General features: G+C 30.8%; 27 non-coding genes across 27 annotated transcripts; all 27 read right to left on the minus strand.

Moving 5' to 3' along the window:
- Positions 1-684: 684 nt before the first annotated feature.
- On the minus strand, positions 685-758 carry TRNAT-AGU (transfer RNA threonine (anticodon AGU)). The gene has a single exon. It is a non-coding gene; the product is annotated as a tRNA-Thr (tRNA).
- Positions 759-1,189: 431 nt separating this feature from the next.
- Positions 1,190-1,262, minus strand: TRNAT-CGU (transfer RNA threonine (anticodon CGU)). The gene has a single exon. It is a non-coding gene; the product is annotated as a tRNA-Thr (tRNA).
- A 437-nt stretch (positions 1,263-1,699) lies between these two features.
- On the minus strand, positions 1,700-1,773 carry TRNAT-AGU (transfer RNA threonine (anticodon AGU)). The gene has a single exon. It is a non-coding gene; the product is annotated as a tRNA-Thr (tRNA).
- A 431-nt stretch (positions 1,774-2,204) lies between these two features.
- On the minus strand, positions 2,205-2,277 carry TRNAT-CGU (transfer RNA threonine (anticodon CGU)). The gene has a single exon. It is a non-coding gene; the product is annotated as a tRNA-Thr (tRNA).
- A 436-nt stretch (positions 2,278-2,713) lies between these two features.
- Positions 2,714-2,787, minus strand: TRNAT-AGU (transfer RNA threonine (anticodon AGU)). The gene has a single exon. It is a non-coding gene; the product is annotated as a tRNA-Thr (tRNA).
- A 431-nt stretch (positions 2,788-3,218) lies between these two features.
- TRNAT-CGU (transfer RNA threonine (anticodon CGU)) lies at positions 3,219-3,291 on the minus strand. The gene has a single exon. It is a non-coding gene; the product is annotated as a tRNA-Thr (tRNA).
- Positions 3,292-3,728: 437 nt separating this feature from the next.
- On the minus strand, positions 3,729-3,802 carry TRNAT-AGU (transfer RNA threonine (anticodon AGU)). The gene has a single exon. It is a non-coding gene; the product is annotated as a tRNA-Thr (tRNA).
- A 431-nt stretch (positions 3,803-4,233) lies between these two features.
- TRNAT-CGU (transfer RNA threonine (anticodon CGU)) lies at positions 4,234-4,306 on the minus strand. The gene has a single exon. It is a non-coding gene; the product is annotated as a tRNA-Thr (tRNA).
- A 437-nt stretch (positions 4,307-4,743) lies between these two features.
- TRNAT-AGU (transfer RNA threonine (anticodon AGU)) lies at positions 4,744-4,817 on the minus strand. Its single transcript has one exon. It is a non-coding gene; the product is annotated as a tRNA-Thr (tRNA).
- A 431-nt stretch (positions 4,818-5,248) lies between these two features.
- Positions 5,249-5,321, minus strand: TRNAT-CGU (transfer RNA threonine (anticodon CGU)). The gene has a single exon. It is a non-coding gene; the product is annotated as a tRNA-Thr (tRNA).
- Positions 5,322-5,758: 437 nt separating this feature from the next.
- TRNAT-AGU (transfer RNA threonine (anticodon AGU)) lies at positions 5,759-5,832 on the minus strand. The gene has a single exon. It is a non-coding gene; the product is annotated as a tRNA-Thr (tRNA).
- A 430-nt stretch (positions 5,833-6,262) lies between these two features.
- On the minus strand, positions 6,263-6,335 carry TRNAT-CGU (transfer RNA threonine (anticodon CGU)). Its single transcript has one exon. It is a non-coding gene; the product is annotated as a tRNA-Thr (tRNA).
- A 438-nt stretch (positions 6,336-6,773) lies between these two features.
- On the minus strand, positions 6,774-6,847 carry TRNAT-AGU (transfer RNA threonine (anticodon AGU)). The gene has a single exon. It is a non-coding gene; the product is annotated as a tRNA-Thr (tRNA).
- A 431-nt stretch (positions 6,848-7,278) lies between these two features.
- On the minus strand, positions 7,279-7,351 carry TRNAT-CGU (transfer RNA threonine (anticodon CGU)). Its single transcript has one exon. It is a non-coding gene; the product is annotated as a tRNA-Thr (tRNA).
- Positions 7,352-7,787: 436 nt separating this feature from the next.
- Positions 7,788-7,861, minus strand: TRNAT-AGU (transfer RNA threonine (anticodon AGU)). The gene has a single exon. It is a non-coding gene; the product is annotated as a tRNA-Thr (tRNA).
- Positions 7,862-8,800: 939 nt separating this feature from the next.
- On the minus strand, positions 8,801-8,874 carry TRNAT-AGU (transfer RNA threonine (anticodon AGU)). Its single transcript has one exon. It is a non-coding gene; the product is annotated as a tRNA-Thr (tRNA).
- Positions 8,875-9,302: 428 nt separating this feature from the next.
- TRNAT-CGU (transfer RNA threonine (anticodon CGU)) lies at positions 9,303-9,375 on the minus strand. Its single transcript has one exon. It is a non-coding gene; the product is annotated as a tRNA-Thr (tRNA).
- Positions 9,376-9,812: 437 nt separating this feature from the next.
- TRNAT-AGU (transfer RNA threonine (anticodon AGU)) lies at positions 9,813-9,886 on the minus strand. The gene has a single exon. It is a non-coding gene; the product is annotated as a tRNA-Thr (tRNA).
- A 431-nt stretch (positions 9,887-10,317) lies between these two features.
- On the minus strand, positions 10,318-10,390 carry TRNAT-CGU (transfer RNA threonine (anticodon CGU)). Its single transcript has one exon. It is a non-coding gene; the product is annotated as a tRNA-Thr (tRNA).
- A 438-nt stretch (positions 10,391-10,828) lies between these two features.
- TRNAT-AGU (transfer RNA threonine (anticodon AGU)) lies at positions 10,829-10,902 on the minus strand. The gene has a single exon. It is a non-coding gene; the product is annotated as a tRNA-Thr (tRNA).
- A 939-nt stretch (positions 10,903-11,841) lies between these two features.
- Positions 11,842-11,915, minus strand: TRNAT-AGU (transfer RNA threonine (anticodon AGU)). The gene has a single exon. It is a non-coding gene; the product is annotated as a tRNA-Thr (tRNA).
- Positions 11,916-12,346: 431 nt separating this feature from the next.
- TRNAT-CGU (transfer RNA threonine (anticodon CGU)) lies at positions 12,347-12,420 on the minus strand. Its single transcript has one exon. It is a non-coding gene; the product is annotated as a tRNA-Thr (tRNA).
- Positions 12,421-12,855: 435 nt separating this feature from the next.
- TRNAT-AGU (transfer RNA threonine (anticodon AGU)) lies at positions 12,856-12,929 on the minus strand. Its single transcript has one exon. It is a non-coding gene; the product is annotated as a tRNA-Thr (tRNA).
- A 431-nt stretch (positions 12,930-13,360) lies between these two features.
- TRNAT-CGU (transfer RNA threonine (anticodon CGU)) lies at positions 13,361-13,433 on the minus strand. Its single transcript has one exon. It is a non-coding gene; the product is annotated as a tRNA-Thr (tRNA).
- Positions 13,434-13,870: 437 nt separating this feature from the next.
- Positions 13,871-13,944, minus strand: TRNAT-AGU (transfer RNA threonine (anticodon AGU)). The gene has a single exon. It is a non-coding gene; the product is annotated as a tRNA-Thr (tRNA).
- A 431-nt stretch (positions 13,945-14,375) lies between these two features.
- On the minus strand, positions 14,376-14,448 carry TRNAT-CGU (transfer RNA threonine (anticodon CGU)). The gene has a single exon. It is a non-coding gene; the product is annotated as a tRNA-Thr (tRNA).
- Positions 14,449-14,884: 436 nt separating this feature from the next.
- Positions 14,885-14,958, minus strand: TRNAT-AGU (transfer RNA threonine (anticodon AGU)). Its single transcript has one exon. It is a non-coding gene; the product is annotated as a tRNA-Thr (tRNA).
- Positions 14,959-15,151: the final 193 nt, after the last annotated feature.

The following is a 15,151-nucleotide window of genomic DNA, read 5'->3' on the forward strand; positions in this document are numbered from 1 at the left end:
CATTTACTTTTCGATATTTCAGTCAATGCATTCCTATAAAAATCTTCACAATGACAAGTATTTTATTTCATTTTATGATAACTTATTCTAAAGTTCATAGAACCAGACGTTTATTCTTAAATTGTATTCAACATTTGTTTGATGAAAAATATTCCTAAAGCTTGGAGAAAACAGTTAGGTGCTGCTGAGATTTGAACTCAACATTTCCTGTTTCCGAGACAGGCGCTTTAACCACTAAGCCACACCAACGTCAATAACAGAAAATACATAAATAATCTAGTGTTGATGATGACATTTTGTTTCCTGCTATAAATTCTTCTTTATATGTACTGTAATCTTAAACACAAAAAGATACTCAATCACTAAACAAGTATTAATATGTTTTAATAAACAGGTACTCTTATAAAACCCAATGTTATTTCTTGAATACATTATATTTTTTTTTTTCATGAAGGCAATAATATAGCTCAAATCGAGGTAGTAATGTCATCTACGTCTTTCTCATAAATGTGTCTTTTTTTATTTTGCAATAACAGTATTTACTCCATAATCTTGAAAATACTTTGGTTTTTATGAGGTTTAAGATGATCTGTTCAACAGAAAGATGAATCAGACTTTTATATTTTAATTGTATCAGAATAGGACCTAATGAAATTGATTTGTTATATAACAAAGAGAAAAGCAAGGCGCTACTGAGAGTTGAACTCAGGATCTCCTGTTTACTAGACAGGCGCTTTAACCAGCTAAGCCACAGCACCCCCTTGAACCTTTACTTTAAAAGACTTTTCTTTATGGTGTTCAAGAGAATATTGCTTTTTCACTTTCATATTCTTTTATAAGTTCACAGACTTCTCTACTCAAACACTTTAGATGAAGACGCTTCACTTATTCAAAAACACCTCTCTAATTTGAAGTTTACCCTATTCATAGAATTTTAAAATATACCTTGACGAAGAGTGGATTAGTTGAACTCAACAATAGAGTGATCATACGGCTCTATCTTGTTCTTTGTCATTTACTTTTCGATATTTCAGTCAATGCATTCCTATAAAAATCTTCACAATACCAAGTATTTCATTTCATTTTATGATAACTTATTCTAAAGTTCATAGAACCAGACGTTTAATTCTTAAAATGTATTCAATACTTGTTTGATGAAAAATATTCCTAAAGCATGGAAAAAACAGTTAGGTGCTGCTGAGATTTGAACTCAGCATTTCCTGTTTACGAGACAGGCGCTTTAACCACTAAGCCACACCACCAACGTCAATATCAAAAAATACATAAATAATCTATTGTTGATGATGACATTTTGTTTCCTGCTATAAATTCTTCTTTATATGTACTGTAATCTTAAACACAAAAAGATACTCAATCACTAAACAAGTATTAATATGTTTTAATAAACAGGTACTCTTATAACACCCAATGTTATTTCTTGAATACATTATATTTTTTTTTTCATGAAGGCATTAATATAGCTCAAATCGAGGTAGTAATGTCATCTACGTCTTTCTCATAAATGTGTCTTTTTTTATTTTGCAAGAACAGTATTTACTCCATAATCTTGAAAATACTTTGGTTTTTATGAGGTTTAAGATGATCTGTTCAACAGAAAGATGAATCAGACTTTTATATTTTAATTGTATCAGAATAGGACCTAATGAAATTGATTTGTTACCTAACAAAGAGAAAAGCAAGGCGCTGCTGAGAGTTGAACTCAGGATCTCCTGTTTACTAGACAGGCGCTTTAACCAGCTAAGCCACAGCACCCCCTTGAGTCTTAACTTTGAAAGACTTTTCTTTATGGTGTTCAAGAGAATATTGCTTTTTCACTTTCATATTCTTTTATAAGTTCACAGACTTCTCTACTCAAACACTTTAGATGAAGACGTTTCACTTATTCAAAAACACCTCTCTAATTTGAAGTTTACCCTATTCATAGAATTTTGAAATATACCTTGCCGAAGAGTGGATTAGTTGAACTGAACAATAGAGTGATCATAGAGCTCTATCTTGTTCTTTGTCATTTACTTTTTGATATTTCAGTCAATGCATTCCTATAAAAATCTTCACAATACCAAGTATTTTATTTCATTTTATGATAACTTATTCTAGAGTTCATAGAACCAGACGTTTAATTCTTAAAATGTATTCAATACTTGTTTGATGAAAAATATTCCTAAAGCATGGAGAAAACAGTTAGGTGCTACTGAGATTTGAACTCAGGATTTCCTGTTTACGAGACAGGCGCTTTAACCACTAAGCCACAGCACCAACGTCAATAGCAAAAAATACATAAATAATCTACTGCTGATGATGAAATTTTGTTTCCTGCTATAAATTCTTCTTTATATGTACTGTAATCTTAAACACAAAAAGATACTCAATCACTAAACAAGTATTAATATGTTTTAATAAACAGGTACTCTTATAACACCCAATGTTATTTCTTGAATACATTATATTTTTTTTTCATGAAGGTATTAATATAGCTCAAATCGAGGTAGTAATGTCATATACATCTTTCTCATAGATATGTCTTTTTTTATTTTGCAACAACAGTATTCACTCTATAATCTTGAAAATACTTTGGTTTTTATGAGGTTTAGGCTGATCTGTTCAACAGTAAGATTAATCAGACTTTTATATTTTAATTGTATCAGAATAGGACCTAATGAAATTGATTTGTTATATAACAAAGAGAAAAGCAAGGCGCTACTGAGAGTTGAACTCAGGATCTCCTGTTTACTAGACAGGCGCTTTAACCAGCTAAGCCACAGCACCCCCTTGAACCTTTACTTTAAAAGACTTTTCTTTATGGTGTTCAAGAGAATATTGCTTTTTCACTTTCATATTCTTTTATAAGTTCACAGACTTCTCTACTCAAACACTTTAGATGAAGACGCTTCACTTATTCAAAAACACCTCTCTAATTTGAAGTTTACCCTATTCATAGAATTTTAAAATATACCTTGACGAAGAGTGGATTAGTTGAACTCAACAATAGAGTGATCATACGGCTCTATCTTGTTCTTTGTCATTTACTTTTCGATATTTCAGTCAATGCATTCCTATAAAAATCTTCACAATACCAAGTATTTCATTTCATTTTATGATAACTTATTCTAAAGTTCATAGAACCAGACGTTTAATTCTTAAAATGTATTCAATACTTGTTTGATGAAAAATATTCCTAAAGCATGGAAAAAACAGTTAGGTGCTGCTGAGATTTGAACTCAGCATTTCCTGTTTACGAGACAGGCGCTTTAACCACTAAGCCACACCACCAACGTCAATATCAAAAAATACATAAATAATCTATTGTTGATGATGACATTTTGTTTCCTGCTATAAATTCTTCTTTATATGTACTGTAATCTTAAACACAAAAAGATACTCAATCACTAAACAAGTATTAATATGTTTTAATAAACAGGTACTCTTATAACACCCAATGTTATTTCTTGAATACATTATATTTTTTTTTTCATGAAGGCATTAATATAGCTCAAATCGAGGTAGTAATGTCATCTACGTCTTTCTCATAAATGTGTCTTTTTTTATTTTGCAAGAACAGTATTTACTCCATAATCTTGAAAATACTTTGGTTTTTATGAGGTTTAAGATGATCTGTTCAACAGAAAGATGAATCAGACTTTTATATTTTAATTGTATCAGAATAGGACCTAATGAAATTGATTTGTTACCTAACAAAGAGAAAAGCAAGGCGCTGCTGAGAGTTGAACTCAGGATCTCCTGTTTACTAGACAGGCGCTTTAACCAGCTAAGCCACAGCACCCCCTTGAGTCTTAACTTTGAAAGACTTTTCTTTATGGTGTTCAAGAGAATATTGCTTTTTCACTTTCATATTCTTTTATAAGTTCACAGACTTCTCTACTCAAACACTTTAGATGAAGACGGTTCACTTATTCAAAAACACCTCTCTAATTTGAAGTTTACCCTATTCATAGAATTTTAAAATATACCTTGCCGCAGAGTGGATTAGTTGAACTCAACAATAGAGTGATCATACGGCTCTATCTTGTTCTTTGTCATTTACTTTTCGACATTTCAGTCAATGCATTCCTATAAAAATCTTCACAATACCAAGTATTTTATTTCATTTTATGATAACTTATTCTAAAGTTCATAGAACCAGACGTTTAATTCTTAAAATGTATTCAATACTTGTTTGATGAAAAATATTCCTAAAGCATGGAGAAAACAGTTAGGTGCTACTGAGATTTGAACTCAGGATTTCCTGTTTACGAGACAGGCGCTTTAACCACTAAGCCACAGCACCAACGTCAATTGCAAAAAATACATAAATAATCTACTGCTGATGATGAAATTTTGTTTCCTGCTATAAATTCTTCTTTATATGTACTGTAATCTTAAACACAATAAGATACTCAATCACTAAACAAGTATTAATATGTTTTAATAAACAGGTACTCTTATAAAACCCAATGTTATTTCTTGAATACATTACATTTTTTTTTTCATGAAGGCATTAATATAGCTCAAATCGAGGTAGTAATGTCATCCACGTCTTTCTCATAGATAAGTCTTTTTTTATTTTGCAATACCAGTATTTACTCCATAATCTTGAAAATACTTTGGCTTTTATGAGGTTGAAGATGATCTGTTCAACAGTAAGATGAATCAGACGTTTATATTTTAATTGTATCAGAATAGTACCTAATGAAATTGATTTGTTATATAATAAAGAGAAAAGCAAGGCGCTGCTGAGAGTTGAACTCAGGAACTCCTGTTTACTAGACAGGCGCTTTAACCAGCTAAGCCACAGCACCCCTTTGAGTCTTAACTTTGAAAGACTTTTCTTTATGGTGTTCAAGAGAATATTGCTTTTTCACTTTCATATTCTTTTATAAGTTCACAGACTTCTCTACTCAAACACTTTAGATGAAGACGCTTCACTTATTCAAAAACACCTCTCTAATTTGAAGTTTACCCTATTCATAGAATTTTAAAATATACCTTGCCGAAGAGTGGATTAGTTGAACTCAACAATTGAGTGATCATACGGCTCTATCTTGTTCTTTTTCATTTACTTTTCGATATTTCAGTCAATGCATTCCTATAAAAATCTTCACAATACCAAGTATTTTATTTCATTTTATGATAACTTATTCTAAAGTTCATAGAACCAGATGTTTAATTCTTAAAATGTATTCAATACTTGTTTGATGAAAAATATTCCTAAAGCATGGAGAAAACAGTTAGGTGCTACTGAGATTTGAACTCAGGATTTCCTGTTTACGAGACAGGCGCTTTAACCACTAAGCCACAGCACCAACCTCAATAGCAAAAAAATACATAAATAATCTACTGCTGATGATGAAATTTTATTTCCTGCTATAAATTCTTCTTTATATGTACTGTAATCTTAAACACAATAAGATACTCAATCACTAAACAAGTATTATTATGTTTTAATAAACAGGTACTCTTATAAAACCCAATGTTATTTCTTGTATTCATTATATTTTTTTTTCATGAAGGCATTAATATAGCTCAAATCGAGGTAGTAATGTCATATACGTCTTTCTCATAGATATGTCTTTTTTTATTTTGCAACAACAGTATTCACTCTATAATCTTGAATATACTTTGGTTTTTATGAGGTTTAAGATGATCTGTTCAACAGTAAGATGAATCAGACTTTTATATTTTAATTGTATCAGAATAGGACCTAATGAAATTGATTTGTTATATAACAAAGAGAAAAGCAAGGCACTGCTGAGAGTTGAACTCAGGATCTCTTGTTTACTAGACAGGCGCTTTAACCAGCTAAGCCACAGCACCCCCTTGAGTCTTTACTTTGAAAGACTTTTCTTTATGGTGTTCAAGAGAATATTGCTTTGTCACTTTCATATTCTTTTATAAGTTCACAGACTTCTCTACTCAAACACTTTAGATGAAGAAGCTTCACTTATTCAAAAACACCTCTCTAATTTGAAGTTTACCCTATTCATAGAATTTTAAAATATACCTTGCCGAAGAGTGGATTAGTTGAACTCAACAATAGAGTGATCATACGGCTCTATCTTGTTCTTTGTCATTTACTTTTCGATATTTCAGTCAATGCATTCCTATAAAAATCTTCACAATGCCAAGTATTTTATTTCATTTTATGATAACTTATTCTAAAGTTCATAGAACAAGACGTTTATTCTTAAATTGTATTCAACATTTGTTTGATGAAAAATATTCCTAAAGCATGGAGAAAACAGTTAGGTGCTGCTGAGATTTGAACTCAGCATTTCCTGTTTACGAGACAGGCGCTTTAACCACTAAGCCACACCACCAACGTCAATAACAAAAAAATACATAAATAATCTATTGTTGATGATGAAATTTTGTTTCCTGCTATAAATTCTTCTTTATATGTACTGTAATCTTAAACACAAAAAGATACTCAATCACTAAACAAGTATTAATATGTTTTAATAAACTGGTACTCTTATAAAACCCAATGGTATTTCTTGAATACATTACATTTTTTTTTTCATGAAGGCATTAATATAGCTCAAATCGAGGTAGTAATGTCATCTACGTCTTTCTCATAGATATGTCTTTTTTTATTTTGCAATAACAGTATTTACTCCATAATCTTGAAAATACTTTGGTTTTTATGAGGTTTAAGATGATCTGTTCAACAGAAAGATGAATCAGACTTTTATATTTTAATTGTATCAGAATAGGACCTAATGAAATTGATTTGTTATATAACAAAGAGAAAAGCAAGGCGCTGCTGAGAGTTGAACTCAGGATCTCCTGTTTACTAGACAGGTGCTTTAACCAGCTAAGCCACAGCACCCCCTTGAGTCTTAATTTTGAAAGACTTTTCTTTATGGTGTTCAAGAGAATATTGCTTTTTCACTTTCATATTCTTTTATAAGTTCACAGACTTCTCTACTCAAACACTTTAGATGAAGAAGCTTCACTTATTCAAAAACACCTCTCTAATTTGAAGTTTACCCTATTCATAGAATTTTAAAATATACCTTGCCGAAGAGTGGATTAGTTGAACTCAACAATAGAGTGATCATACGGCTCTATCTTGTTCTTTGTCATTTACTTTTCGATATTTCAGTCAATGCATTCCTATAAAAATCTTCACAATACCAAGTATTTTATTTCATTTTATGATAACTTATTCTAAAGTTCATAGAACCAGACGTTTAATTCTTAAAATGTATTCAATACTTGTTTGATGAAAAATATTCCTAAGGCATGGAGAAAACAGTTAGGTGCTACTGAGATTTGAACTCAGGATTTCCTGTTTACGAGACAGGCGCTTTAACCACTAAGCCACAGCACATACATCAATAGCAAAAAATACATATATAATCTACTGCTGATGATGAAATTTTGTTCCCTGCTATAAATTCTTCTTTATATGTACTGTAATCTTAAACACAATAAGATACTCAATCACTAAACAAGTATTACTATGTTTTAATAAACAGGTACTCTTATAAAACCCAATGTTATTTCTTGAATACATTATATTTTTTTTTCATGAAGGCATTAATATAGCTCAAATCGAGGTAGTAATGTCATATACGTCTTTCTCATAGATATGTCTTTTTTTATTTTGCAACAACAGTATTCACTCTATAATCTTGAAAATACTTTGGTTTTTATGAGGTTTAAGATGATCTGTTCAACAGTAAGATGAATCAGACTTTTATATTTTAATTGTATCAGAATAGGACCTAATGAAATTGATTTGTTATATAACAAAGAGAAAAGCAAGGCGCTGCTGAGAGTTGAACTCAGGATCTCCTGTTTACTAGACAGGCGCTTTAACCAGCTAAACCACAGCACCCCCTTGAGTCTTTACTTTGAAAGACTTTTCTTTATGGTGTTCAAGAGAATATTGCTTTTTCACTTTCATATTCTTTTATAAGTTCACAGACTTCTCTACTCAAACACTTTAGATGAAGAAGCTTCACTTATTCAAAAACACCTCTCTAATTTGAAGTTTACCCTATTCATAGAATTTTAAAATATACCTTGCCGAAGAGTGGATTAGTTGAACTCAACAATAGAGTGATCATACGGCTCTATCTTGTTCTTTGTCCTTTACTTTTCGATATTTCAGTCAATGCATTCCTATAAAAATCTTCACAATGCCAAGTATTTTATTTCATTTTATGATAACTTATTCTAAAGTTCATAGAACCAGACGTTTATTCTTAAATTGTATTCAACATTTGTTTGATGAAAAATATTCCTAAAGCATGGAGAAAACAGTTAGGTGCTACTGAGATTTGAACTCAAAATTTCCTGTTTACGAGATAGGCGCTTTAACCACTAAGCCACAGCACCAACGTCAATAGCAAAAAATACATAAATAATCTACTGCTGATGATGAAATTGTGTTCCCTGCTATAAATTCTTCTTTATATGTACTGTAATCTTAAACACAATAAGATACTCAATCACTAAACAAGTATTAATATGTTTTAATAAACAGGTACTCTTATAAAACCCAATGTTATTTCTTGAATACATTATATTTTTTTTCATGAAGGCATTAATATAGCTCAAATCGAGGTAGTAATGTCATATACGTCTTTCTCATAGATATTTCTTTTTTTTATTTTGCAAAAACAGTATTCACTCTATAATCCTGAAAATACTTTCGTTTTTATGAGGTTGAAGATGATCTGTCCAACAGTAAGTTGAATCAGACTTTTATATTTTAATTGTATCAGAATAGGACCTAATGAAATTGATTTGTTATATAACAAAGAGAAAAGCAAGGCGCTGCTGAGAGTTGAACTCAGGATCTCCTGTTTACTAGACAGGCGCTTTAACCAGCTAAACCACAGCACCCCCTTGAGTCTTTACTTTGAAAGACTTTTCTTTTGGTGTTCAAGAGAATATTGCTTTTTCACTTTCATATTCTTTTATAAGTTCACAGACTTCTCTACTCAAACACTTTAGATGAAGAAGCTTCACTTATTCAAAAACACCTCTCTAATTTGAAGTTTACCCTATTCATAGAATTTTAAAATATACCTTGCCGAAGAGTGGATTAGTTGAACTCAACAATAGAGTGATCATACGGCTCTATCTTGTTCTTTGTCATTTACTTTTCGATATTTCAGTCAATGCATTCCTTTAAAAATCTTCACAATGCCAAGTATTTTATTTCATTTTATGATAACTTATTCTAAAGTTCATAGAACCAGACGTTTATTCTTAATTTTATTCAACATTTGTTTGATGAAAAATATTCCTAAGGCATAAAGAAAACAGTTAGGTGCTACTGAGATTTGAACTCAGGATTTCCTGTTTACGAGACAGGTGCTTTAACCACTAAGCCACAGCACCAACATCAATAGCCAAAAATACATAAATAATCTACTGCTGATGATGACATTTTGTTCCCTGCTATAAATTCTTCTTTATATGTACTGTAATCTTAAACACAATAAGATACTCAATCACTAAACAAGTATTAATATGTTTTAATAAACAGGTACTCTTATAAAACCCAATGTTATTTCTTGAATACATCATATTTTGTTTTTCATGAAGGCATTAATATAGCACAAATCGAGGTAGTAATGTCATATACGTCTTTCTCATAGATATGTCTTTTTTTATTTTGCAACAACAGTATTCACTCTATAATCTTGAAAATACTTTGGTTTTTATGAGGTTTAAGATGATCTGTTCAACAGTAAGATGGATCAGACTTTTATATTTTAATTGTATCAGAATAGTACCTAATGAAATTGATTTGTTATATAATAAAGAAAAAAGCAAGGCGCTGCTGAGAGTTGAACTCAGGATCTCCTGTTTACTAGACAGGCACTTTAACCAGCTAAGCCACAGCACCCCCTTGAGTCTTAACTTTGAAAGACTTTTCTTTATGGTGTTCAAGAGAATATTGCTTTTTCACTTTCATATTCTTTTATAAGTTCACAGACTTCTCTACTCAAACACTTTAGATGAAGACGCTTCACTTATTCAAAAACACCTCTCTAATTTGAAGTTTACCCTATTCATAGAATTTTAAAATATACCTTGCCGAAGAGTGGATTAGTTGAACTCAACAATTGAGTGATCATACGGCTCTATCTTGTTCTTTGTCATTTACTTTTCGATATTTCAGTCAATGCATTTCTATAAAAATCTTCACAATACCAAGTATTTTATTTCATTTTATGATAACTTATTCTAAAGTTCATAGAACCAGATGTTTAATTCTTAAAATGTATTCAATACTTGTTTGATGAAAAATATTCCTAAAGCATGGAGAAAACAGTTAGGTGCTACTGAGATTTGAACTCAGGATTTCCTGTTTACGAGACAGACGCTTTAACCACTAAGCCACAGCACCAACGTCGATAGCAAAAAAATACATAAATAATCTACTGCTGATGATGAAATTGTATTTCCTGCTATAAATTCTTCTTTATATGTACTGTAATCTTAAACACAATAAGATACTCAATCACTAAACAAGTATTATTATGTTTTAATAAACAGGTACTCTTATAAAACCCAATGTTATTTCTTGTATTCATTATATTTTTTTTTTCATGAAGGCATTAATATAGCTCAAATCGAGGTAGTAATGTCATCTACGTCTTTCTCATAGATATGTCTTTTTTTATTTTGCAACAACAGTATTCACTCTATAATCTTGAATATACTTTGGTTTTTATGAGGTTTAAGATGATCTGTTCAACAGTAAGATGAATCAGACTTTTATATTTTAATTGTATCAGAATAGGACCTAATGAAATTGATTTGTTATATAACAAAGAGAAAAGCAAGGCACTGCTGAGAGTTGAACTCAGGATCTCCTGTTTACTAGACAGGCGCTTTAACCAGCTAAGCCACAGCACCCCCTTGAGTCTTTACTTTGAAAGACTTTTCTTTATGGTGTTCAAGAGAATATTGCTTTTTCACTTTCATATTCTTTTATAAGTTCACAGACTTCTCTACTCAAACACTTTAGATGAAGAAGCTTCACTTATTCAAAAACACCTCTCTAATTTGAAGTTTACCCTATTCATAGAATTTTAAAAAATACCTTGCCGAAGAGTGGATTAGTTGAACTCAACAATAGAGTGATCATACGGCTCTATCTTGTTCTTTGTCATTTACTTTTCGATATTTCAGTCAATGCATTCCTATAAAAATCTTCACAATGCCAAGTATTTTATTTCATTTTATGATAACTTATTCTAAAGTTCATAGAACAAGATGTTTATTCTTAAATTGTATTCAACATTTGTTTGATGAAAAATATTCCTAAAGCATGGAGAAAACAGTTAGGTGCTGCTGAGATTTGAACTCAGCATTTCCTGTTTACGAGACAGGCGCTTTAACCACTAAGCCCCACCACCAACGTCAATAACAAAAAATACATAAATAATCTATTGTTGATGATGAAATTTTGTTTCCTGCTATACATTCTTCTTTATATGTACTGTAATCTTAAACACAAAAAGATACTCAATCACTAAACAAGTATTAATATGTTTTAATAAACTGGTACTCTTATAAAACCCAATGGTATTTCTTGAATACATTACATTTTTTTTTCATGAAGGCATTAATATAGCTCAAATCGAGGTAGTAATGTCATCTACGTCTTTCTCATAGATATGTCTTTTTTTATTTTGCAATAACAGTATTTACTCCATAATCTTGAAAATACTTTGGTTTTTATGAGGTTTAAGATGATCTGTTCAACAGAAAGATGAATCAGACTTTTATATTTTAATTGTATCAGAATAGGACCTAATGAAATTGATTTGTTATATAACAAAGAGAAAAGCAAGGCGCTGCTGAGAGTTGAACTCAGGATCTCCTGTTTACTAGACAGGTGCTTTAACCAGCTAAGCCACAGCACCCCCTTGAGTCTTAATTTTGAAAGACTTTTCTTTATGGTGTTCAAGAGAATATTGCTTTTTCACTTTCATATTCTTTTATAAGTTCACAGACTTCTCTACTCAAACACTTTAGATGAAGAAGCTTCACTTATTCAAAAACACCTCTCTAATTTGAAGTTTACCCTATTCATAGAATTTTAAAATATACCTTGCCGAAGAGTGGATTAGTTGAACTCAACAATAGAGTGATCATACGGCTCTATCTTGTTCTTTGTCATTTACTTTTCGATATTTCAGTCAATGCATTCCTATAAAAATCTTCACAATACCAAGTATTTTATTTCATTTTATGATAACTTATTCTAAAGTTCATAGAACCACACGTTTAATTCTTAAAATATATTCAATACTTGTTTGATGAAAAATATTCCTAAAGCATGGAGAAAACAGTTAGGTGCTACTGAGATTTGAACTCAGGATTTACCTGTTTACGAGACAGGCGCTTTAACCACTAAGCCACAGCACCAACGTCAATAACAAAAAATACATAAATAATCTATTGTTGATGAAATTTTGTTTCCTGCTATAAATTCTTCTTTATATGTACTGTAACCCTAAACACAAAAAGATACTCAATCACTAAACAAGTATTATTATGTTTTAATAAACAGGTACTCTTATAAAACCCAATGTTATTTCTTGAATACATTACATTTTTTTTTTTCATGAAGGCATTAATATAGCTCAAATCGAGGTAGTAATGTCATCTACGTCTTTCTCATAGATATGTCTTTTTTTATTTTGCAACAACAGTATTCACTCTATAATCTTGAATATACTTTGGTTTTTATGAGGTTTAAGATGATCTGTTCAACAGTAAGATGAATCAGACTTTTATATTTTAATTGTATCAGAATAGGACCTAATGAAATTGATTTGTTATATAACAAAGAGAAATGCAAGGCACTGCTGAGAGTTGAACTCAGGATCTCCTGTTTACTAGACAGGCGCTTTAACCAGCTAAGCCACAGCACCCCCTTGAGTCTTTACTTTGAAAGACTTTTCTTTATGGTGTTCAAGAGAATATTGCTTTTTCACTTTCATATTCTTTTATAAGTTCACAGACTTCTCTACTCAAACACTTTAGATGAAGAAGCTTCACTTATTCAAAAACACCTCTCTAATTTGAAGTTTACCCTATTCATAGAATTTTAAAAAATACCTTGCCGAAGAGTGGATTAGTTGAACTCAACAATAGAGTGATCATACGGCTCTATCTTGTTCTTTGTCATTTACTTTTCGACATTTCAGTCAATGCATTCCTATAAAAATCTTCACAATACCAAGTATTTTATTTCATTTTATGATAACTTATTCTAAAGTTCATAGAACCAGACGTTTAATTCTTAAAATGTATTCAATACTTGTTTGATGAAAAATATTCCTAAAGCATGGAGAAAACAGTTAGGTGCTACTGAGATCTGAACTCAGGATTTCCTGTTTACGAGACAGGCGCTTTAACCACTAAGCCACAGCACCAACGTCAACAGCAAAACATACATAAATAATCTATTGTTGATGATGAAATTTTGTTTCCTGCTATAAATTCTTCTTTATATGTACTGTAACCCTAAACACAAAAAGATACTCAATCACTAAACACGTATTATTATGTTTTAATAAACAGGTACTCTTATAAAACCCAATGTTATTTCTTGAATACATTACATTTTTTTTTTCATGAAGGCATTAATATAGCTCAAATCAAGGTAGTAATGTCATCTACGTCTTTCTCATAGATATGTCTTTTTTTATTTTGCAATAACAGTATTCACTCTAAAATCTTGAAAATACTTTGGCTTTTATGAGGTTGAAGATGATCTGTTCAACAGTAAGATGAATCAGACTTTCATATTTTAATTGTATCAGAATAGTACCTAATGAAATTGATTTGTTATATAATAAAGAGAAAAGCAAGGCGCTGCTGAGAGTTGAACTCAGGATCTCCTGTTTACTAGACAGGCGCTTTAACCAGCTAAGCCACAGCACCCCCTTTAGTCTTAAATTTGAAAGACTTTTCTTTATGGTGTTCAAGAGAATATTGCTTTTTCACTTTCATATTCTTTTATAAGTTCACAGACTTCTCTACTCAAACACTTTAGATGAAGACGCTTCACTTATTCAAAAACACCTCTCTAATTTGAAGTTTACCCTATTCATAGAATTTTAAAATATACCTTGCCGAAGAGTGGATTAGTTGAACTCAACAATAGAGTGATCATACAGCTCTATCTTGTTCTTTGTCATTTACTTTTCCATATTTCAGTCAATGCATTCCTATAAAAATCTTCACAATACCAAATATTTTATTTCATTTTATGATAACTTATTCTAAAGTTCATGGAACCAGACGTTTAATTCTAAAAATGTATTCAATACTTGTTTGATGAAAAATATTCCTAAAGCATGGAGAAAACAGTTAGGTGCTACTGAGATTTGAACTCAGGATTTCCTGTTTACGAGACAGGCGCTTTAACCACTAAGCCACAGCACCAACGTCAATAGCAAACAATACATAAATAATCTACTGCTGATGATGAAATTTTGTTTCCTGCTATAAATTCTTCTTTATATGTACTGTAATCTTAAACACAATAAGATACTCAATCACTAAACAAGTATTAATATGTTTTAATAAACAGGTACTCTTATAAAACCCAATGTTATTTCTTGAATACATTAATTTTTTTTTTCATGAAGGCATTAATATAGCTCAAATCGAGGTAGTAATGTCATATACGTCTTTCTCATAGATATGTCTTTTTTTATTTTGCAACAAGAGTATTCACTGTATAATCTTGAAAATACTTTGGTTTTTATGGGGTTTAAGATGATCTGATCAACAGTAAGATGAATCAGACTTTTATATTTTAATTGTATCAGCATAGTACCTAATGAAATTGATTTGTTATATAATAAAGAGAAAAGCAAGGCGCTGCTGAGAGTTGAACTCAGGATCTCCTGTTTACTAGACAGGCGCTTTAACCAGCTAAGCCACAGCACCCACTTGAGTCTTTACTTTGAAAGACTTTTCTTTATGGTGTTCAAGAGAATATTGCTTTTTCACTTTCATATTCTTTTATAAGTTCACAGACTTCTCTACTCAAACACTTTAGATGAAGAAGCTTCACTTATTCAAAAACACCTCTCTAATTTGAAGTTTACCCTATTCATAGAATTTTAAAATATACCTTGCC

This window comes from Lissotriton helveticus, chromosome 12 (assembly GCF_964261635.1).
Source record: "Lissotriton helveticus chromosome 12, aLisHel1.1, whole genome shotgun sequence".
In the NCBI taxonomy this organism is placed as follows: Eukaryota; Metazoa; Chordata; class Amphibia; order Caudata; family Salamandridae; genus Lissotriton; species Lissotriton helveticus.